The following is a 7864-nucleotide window of genomic DNA, read 5'->3' as shown; positions in this document are numbered from 1 at the left end:
CTTAGTAAAAATCGTCAATGCCTCGCTATGACAGTTACTCTTTTTAGACATTTTTGGGCCATAAAATTAGAATTCCGCCCGATTCGCAGAATTTCGTGTGCTATAGCCCACGCCTTCTGCATGGGCTCGGGTCACCGGACCCGAATTACCTAAAATTTAGTCGGCCCATCATAAACGTCCTAAGGAACAGTAGTCACCGCCTCGCCACGCCCATTACTCATTTTTTAGCGTTTTAGGGCCATGAAACTGGAATTCTACCGCATTCCCATACTTTCGTGTGCCCTTCTACATGTGCCCGGGCCACTAGACCTGAATCGACTAAAATTTTGTCAGACCATCAAAAACGTCCCAAGGAACAAGAGTCACCGACTCATCATGACCGTTACTCTTTTTTTTATTGTTTTAGGGCCATAAACTGGAATTCTACTCGATTCCCATTTTTTCCTATGCTATAGCCCATGCCTTCTTCTTAGGCCTGATCCACCGAACCCGGATCGCCTAAAAAATTTTTGGCCCATAGAAAATTTCCTAGGAATAATAGTCACTACCTCGCCATGACCTTACTCACTTTTTGGCGTTTTAGGTCCATAAAAATTGGAATTCCACCCGATTCCTAAATTTTCGTGTGCTATAGCCCACGCCTTCTGCATGGGCCTGGGCTACTAGACCTAATAAGGCTAAAAAATTTTATGCCCATCAAAAACATCCTATGGAACAATTGTCACCGCTTTGCCATGACCGTTACTCATTTTTTGGTATTTTAGGGCCATAAAACTAGAATTTCACTAGATTCTCAGATTTTCATGATCTACAGCCCACGCATTTAGCATGGGCCCAGGCCACCGAACCCAGATCGCGTAATATTTTGTAGCCCCATAAAAACCGACCTAAGGAACAATAGTCACTGCCTCGCCATGATCGTTACTTGTTTTTTGGTGTTTTAGGGCCATAAAACTGAAATTCCACCTAATTCATAGATTTTCGTATTCTATAACCCTCACCTTCTGCATTGGCCCGAGCCATCGGACCCGGATCGCCTAAAATTTTACCGGCCCATCAAAAACGTCCTAAGTAAAAATAGTCACTGCCTCGCTATGATCGTTACTCGTTTTTTATGCTTTAGGGCCATAAAATTGAAATTCCACCCGATTCGCAGATTTTCGTGTGCTATAGCCCATGCCTTCTACATTTTGTCTACCCATCAAAAACGTCCTAAGAAAAAATAGTCACCGTCTCGCTGATCGCGGCCAATCCTGCCCTACTATTAAGTAGCGAGAGAGGTCGAAGCAGCTTTTACCGGATTTAGGGTCGGGATCGAATTCCACAGAGAGCTAGATATTGGAGTTGGGTGTCTATCTAAAGTGGAGTTGTGTGTTTGCTCCAAATTGCACTTCTACACATTTTTGGGTTTTAATTATGATTCTAATTCTATAAACTACAATGCTCAATTTAACTACTATAAGCTAGGATTAAACTATTGCAAGTTGTTCAAATAATTAAAGGGCAGTAGGGTAGTGACTTTCGCCTAGGTGGTCAATTAACGGAATCTTGAGTCTAAAGCTAGATTGACACATTTGGGGAGTATGATATAACCATTGCTCGATTCTACTCACTCTATACCTCTCGGTAGTTCGAGTGATTTTGCCCGAATTGTCTTTCTCAAGACCAATTGGGTATGCGAAGATGCACAAGCAATTGAGGATCAAGTCGGGTTATGATCTCTCTCGGTTTAGCCCTTTAATTGGGGCTATCAATTCTCTTGAGTACGCCCAATTCCTTGTTGGAATAATTCTAGAGACTTAGGCTCTCTTTCTCAAGAAGAGCAAAAGTCAACTAAACACAAACTAGTGTTTGCAACCACTAATTTGGCAACTAAACATGGAATTAGCCCAAATATCAAACACCCATAGTCAATCAAGCTCTAAAATACAAGACCCATCAATTACCCACACTAGAGTTGAGCTGTTCCCTAGCTGATGGGTCTAGCTACTCATAATTAGAGAAAGAAACAAAGAAATAGATGAAGAAAAACTCATATTAATTAATTGCTAAATTAAACTTGAAGATTCAATGTTGAAATGAAGATAAAATTGCCCAAAATAGCTAAGGAAACGGAAGTCACGAGCGCAGCTCAGTACAAAATCTATCTGCTTAACCTAAAAATGGAAAAGAAGCTATTTATACTAAGCTGAAATGTCTAGACAAAAATACCCCTGAGGGGTTAGTGCGGACTGCACAAAACAGTGTGCGGCCGCACTAGGGCTCTGAACACAAAATTCCAGCTCTCTGAACTCAGGTAATGCGGACCGCACAGAATGGTGTGCGGCCGCGGTGGCTTCTAGTGCGGTCCGCATGAAATGGAGCGCGGACCGCATTGGCTTCAATCTCCGAAAATAGCAACTCTCTAATTCTTTGTTGTGCGGACGGTACTAAATCGAGTGCGGCCGCAGTAACTTCAGTGCAGACCGCATTAAATCCCATGCGGCCGCATTACCTGATTTGCCTGAGTTGCATACTCTCTGAACCTCACTTGTGCAGACCGCACAGAATGGTGTGCGGCCGCACTGGCCTTGTTTTGCCTGAGCTTTGTCTTGCCTTGATACTTGTGCAAGTTTCACTCCTTTTGAGCTGATCTTTGACATCTTGTCACCTTGTTGATCAAACCTGCAATCAAGCACAACTTGTGAGCGTTTTTGGGACTATTTTGTACAAATTTCTAATCAAAACATAAGCAAGGAGGAGTATAAAATGTATCAAAATCCCTAGTTATCAACTCCTCCAAACTTAAGCTTTTGCTTGTCCTCAAGCAAACAAAATAAGACCCACCCCTTAAGAGAAAATCCAAGACAATTCAGCTATCCTAAAGTGACCTCATCTAGCATCAATTGGGACTAACAATTGCCCTCAATACACATGAATCATTAACAACATTTACTCTTTTAAAACACCATGGATCAAGTGTGACACAGGAGCATCAAGAGTTGACTCAACACATCAAAGGACTCTTTCTATTACTTTAGTCATTGTGGAACCCAAACTCACACATCCTCAGCTCTCCCTAAGCAAACCTCACCTTTAGAATAGTGGCACTCATAACGAGGTTAATGGAAATTCACTCATCCCTCTCAAAGAAAAGTCACAAGTCCGGCACTAAGTACCATATGCTTGCCCCTTATGTAAGTCACCACTAATGTAAGCTTCATTCAACTAGAGATCATATAGGGCTTTTGTGGAGACATAGTGAAGGCTTTTGGTTCCGGGTAGGCAATGTTTGGTCTAAGTAGGTTCTATCTTCCCTTAAGCACTTCTTTTGTTTCATTTTTGCCCAGATTCACTTGACTCTTTAAGTCTTTTCACTTCTTTCAAGGGGTAAGAGAGATACATTGTCACTTTTTTTTATACATTTCAACTCTTTTTTTCTTTCTCACTTTTCCACACCTTTCATTCTTTGCTTTTCTTGAATCCTTTTTTTATTCTTTTCCACATTGAGTATTTTTTTTGTCTTTTTGCTTTTCTTTCTTTTTCATTGCCTTTCCTTTTCTTCATTTTGTACATTTTTACCACTTTGTTGCAATCCTCGTCTCTTCCCCCAACTTATACTTTTGCCATGTGCTAAGGAAAGATTGGGTGCCAAGAGAGGGTATCTTTTAGAACGGGTAAAGGCTTGTATCATGGTTTTTTTTGAAGGAAATAGGTTTAAGGCTCAAAAGGGTTGACTAGGGATTTTATCTTTGGCAGGCTATGGAAGTGTTTAAGCTATCATTTGGATCAAGGAGAGCCTATAATCATGTCTCAAGTCAAAATTCACTTAGAATTTCGCCTCAACAGACATTCAGAGCAAGTTCTAGACCAATGGCTCGGGACTTGGACTTGCAATGCAATTTCTCACCACACATGCTATGGGATTGCTAAAGACACAGAGTCGAGGGCCCACAACGACCTTAGATAAGATTTGAGCACACAATGGTCCCGAAAAACCACTTGATGATTATCGGTCAACACAAGAGTCTCAGGGTCACGACTTTCACCATCCTAAACACAATAATTTGTTTTTGACCATGAGATCAAAGGCAAATGTGCTAGGCCCAAGTGAAGCTTTGCTTGAGGCACCCTTAACCACTAACTACTAAAAAGCCAAAAAGAAAAGAAAAACAGACTCAAACTCTTAAGAAGGTTGTCACGCCATCTATCATTTGGAAGAGCCACCCGGTTCACACAATCTCCACCTTTGGAAAGAACCGTGGCTTTAAGAAAACCAAAGGCTTATTGCAAATGTTCAAAACAAGAAGCTACGAACATAAACAAGAAGCTAAGAATGACAAATTGCGGAAAAGTGAAATGAATATATACAAGAGCGGATTTTGATCGAATATACAATAGATGGGACGAATATGTACAATGTAACATAACTTTATATACAGACCAAAGTAAAATAAAAGTGCGAGAAATGTGACGAAATGTTGAAATTATATACAAACCAAAGATGAAAAAAATCAAGAAAGCATAAAAATTTTCAAATATATACAATCAACCAAATCCAAAAAAGTAGGGCCTACCCCCTAAAATGAAAGCTGGCATTGTCCCCAATGCCAACTAGACCAAATAAGCACCAAAAAGATAAGGGAAAAGGATATAGAAACTCCCTATGGCCTGTCTGTCTGCATGGGCTCCTGAGTGGTCCCTGGGTCCTCACTGTGCTCGGGAACCTCAGATGGTTCCCTGTGGCCTGCTGCTCTGCTGCTGGGACCCGAGCCTGGACCTGGACAAGCTCCTGAGGTGCATCTAGTGTCTGACTGGAGGAGGCCTCCGGTGGGTCTGCCAACTGGATGACTGCATCGTCCGCTCGGGGAATCATCCTCATCCTCTTGGGAGGCCTCTGAGACTGCTCCGGCTGGGGTTGAGCTACTGGTGCAGGGTCCTGAAGTAGTAAATCCAAAGGCAGGTGGTCTGCCTTCAACCTATCAACATCAATCCTCAACTCCTACACGGACTCCTTGGAGGCCCTTGTCTTTCTCAATTTCTTGTGCNACTGCATCCAGTTGTTGATACTGAAAAGAGCTTGGCTCAGTCGGTGGGCAGTCACTGGGTAAGCTCGGGAAGAGGGAATCTCCGGATCTGCTGAGGTGGATGGGCCAGAGGGATGTATGTGGAAGTGGAGGTAGGTTGAGTAGGAGCCACTACGACAACTGGCTCTTCAGACTGGCCAGTTGAAGCAGTAGCTGTTCCCTTAAAGTTCTTGCTCTTTGGATTGTCATCCCCCTGCATGCTGTACCAAGAGAATGGGGCCTTTGCTTTGACCGTTATGTCGAATGGCCTCTTGTCAACTTTTAGGTCCCTGAAGTACATAGTCAGAAAGCTGGGGAAAGGGTAGTTTCTGTCATGCTCACTGCCCACAATTGTAATTATCCTAGACATTACATTTCCCACATTGATCGGGTACCCCGTCATCATCGAAGTAGGGAGTTGTCATAAGTAGTCGGGTCCAGTCTGCTGCACACAAAAGTTTCCCACCCCTTTGCCTCGAAGTTTAAACTATGTCTCAGAATCTTGACTCCCGCATTCAACCAATCGGGGGTGGTACCTGGGATTGCCAGATACTGTGCCAACCAGGGACGAACCTCCTCACCCAATTCCATCTTTGCCATATAGAGTGTCTCATCCTCCTCATCAAAGCCTAGATAATCATTTATTGACTTCCCGTCGAACAACACTTTCAGGTTTCGCACCTTGGTCACCTTGGTTCCCTTTTTGATATGGGCAACGTTGGAGTAGAATTCCTTGACCAAGTGCTCATTGGCCTCTACACAATCACTCAAAAAGTACTCCCAGCCAATTCTCTCCCTAAACTGCCTCGTCACATTGGGGTTGTGAGGTAGCAAGTATCTATCCACAAAACTCCTTTCCGGGATCAACTTCCTCACCGGCCACCATTCCTGGAATTTACGATACGCTACCTCACTCACGAACCGGTCTTGCACGCATCCGGTTTCCTAGTTCTATCAACCCCACCAACCTGAGGTTCACCCCTTTCTCCTATATCTCCTTCTCCTCCTACTTCCGCCTCATCTCCTACTGCACCCTCTCCGTATACTGAAGCTGTGGGAGAGGTGGAGTATTCCTCACTACCTTCAGCTGGGCCTTCAGACTACCCAGAAGAAACATTCACTGACGCTTGGGCAGTGGGGGATGCTGGAGGTATGTCTCTTAGCCTGAACCTCTCCGGCCAGTCTTCAATGTACTCTAGCACGGAGTTTGAAGAAATCTCTCGGGAGGGTTCATACTCACTCCCCGAGGACTGGGAAGCAGCTCTATCAGCAGCCCGAATAGCTTTCCTTGTTGCCTTAATTGCCTCTCGAACTTTGGGGATTAATTTTATCTTTCCACGTCTCCTCCCCCGGGAGGACTCTCCTCTGCCTGGTTGTTTAGCACCCTGGCCTTTTGATTTTACCATTGTCTGCAAACACAATCCAATAAGCTTGTTAGTATCAGTAGAAGCAGTGAAGAGCAGAGTTGCAAAAAGAATTGCAGACAGTTGCAGAAATTATGCAGTGCAGATCGCACAAAATGGAGTGCGGTCGCACAGAGGTCAATGCGGACCGTACAAAATGGTAATGCGGTCCGCACAGAAGTGGGGTTCAGACTACCCACTCTCTGTATCCATGTAGCGCGGACCGCACAAAATATAGTGCGGCCGTATTAGGACCAATGCAGACCGCACAAAATGTAGTGCGGCCGCAGTCCCCAAACTTCAGAGAACCAACACTCAGCAGTGCAGTCCGCACAAAATCGACCGCGGTCCGCACTGAGTGCTCAGAATCAACACTAACTTAGGGTTCCATGTAATTTAATTTTAAGTCCAATTTTACACCTAAGAAAGGTTTCTATGTGTTTACCCAATGTTTTTAACTACCTAATGCTTCTTTAATCAAGAAATTAACTAACCTAATTCTACCAAATTGAAAGAAATACGGGAAGAACATGAGAAGAAGCAAGAAACAAGAAGTAAAAGAAAAATAACAAAATTAAACAATTAAAAAGAATGTGATGTTACCAGATCTAAGAAGCAATGAAGATGATCAAGTCCAAACAATTAATTTCAAGTAAAAGAAGCGATGAACAGTGTTTTTAGAGGTTCTGAGAGTCAAGGGTTCGAAAAGTGTAACAGGAGGGCCTCAGGCCCTATTTATAGAAAAGGACTTGGGGCCCATCTTACCAACCTAGTGCAGACCGCACAAAATCGACCGCGGTCCGCATCACTCAGCATGTTTCAAAGCTTGCGGTAGTCCATGCACACCCTCCATCCGGTCACTGTCCGAGTTGGGATAAGTTCATTATTAGCATTGGTCACCAAGGTCATACCACCCTTTTTCGACACACACTGCACCGGTGAAGTCCACGAGCTGTCAGAGATAGGATACACCACTCCGGCATCTAACCACTTGATCACCTCCTTTTTCACAACTTCTTGCATCGCCTCGTTCAGCCTCCTTTGATGTTCCAAGGAGGGTTTTGCATCATCTTCCAGAATAATCTTGTGCATACAGAATGCGGGGCTTATTCCCAGAATATCAGCTAAAGTCCATCCAATTTGCCTTTTTTTGCTTTTTGAGCACCGCCAATGTGGCATCTACCTGCATGTTAGTAAGACAAGAGGAAAGAATAACTGGTAAAGTTGAATTAGGGCCTAAGAATTCATACCTGAGGTGTGGAGGCAATGGCTTCAACTCCAACACCAGAGGTTCCTCAATTGAAGGCTTTGTTGGAGGGGTCTTTCTATTTTCAAGATCTAGAGAGAGTTTCCTAGGCTCATAAGAATAAGAGCCCATTCCATGTAAAGCATTCACGCACTCCACTCGGCCCTCAT

Source organism: Nicotiana attenuata, chromosome 6 (assembly GCF_001879085.1).
Source record: "Nicotiana attenuata strain UT chromosome 6, NIATTr2, whole genome shotgun sequence".
In the NCBI taxonomy this organism is placed as follows: domain Eukaryota; kingdom Viridiplantae; phylum Streptophyta; class Magnoliopsida; order Solanales; family Solanaceae; genus Nicotiana; species Nicotiana attenuata.
The sequence above is the reverse complement of the archived record's forward strand: the minus strand, read 5'-3'. Positions refer to the sequence as shown.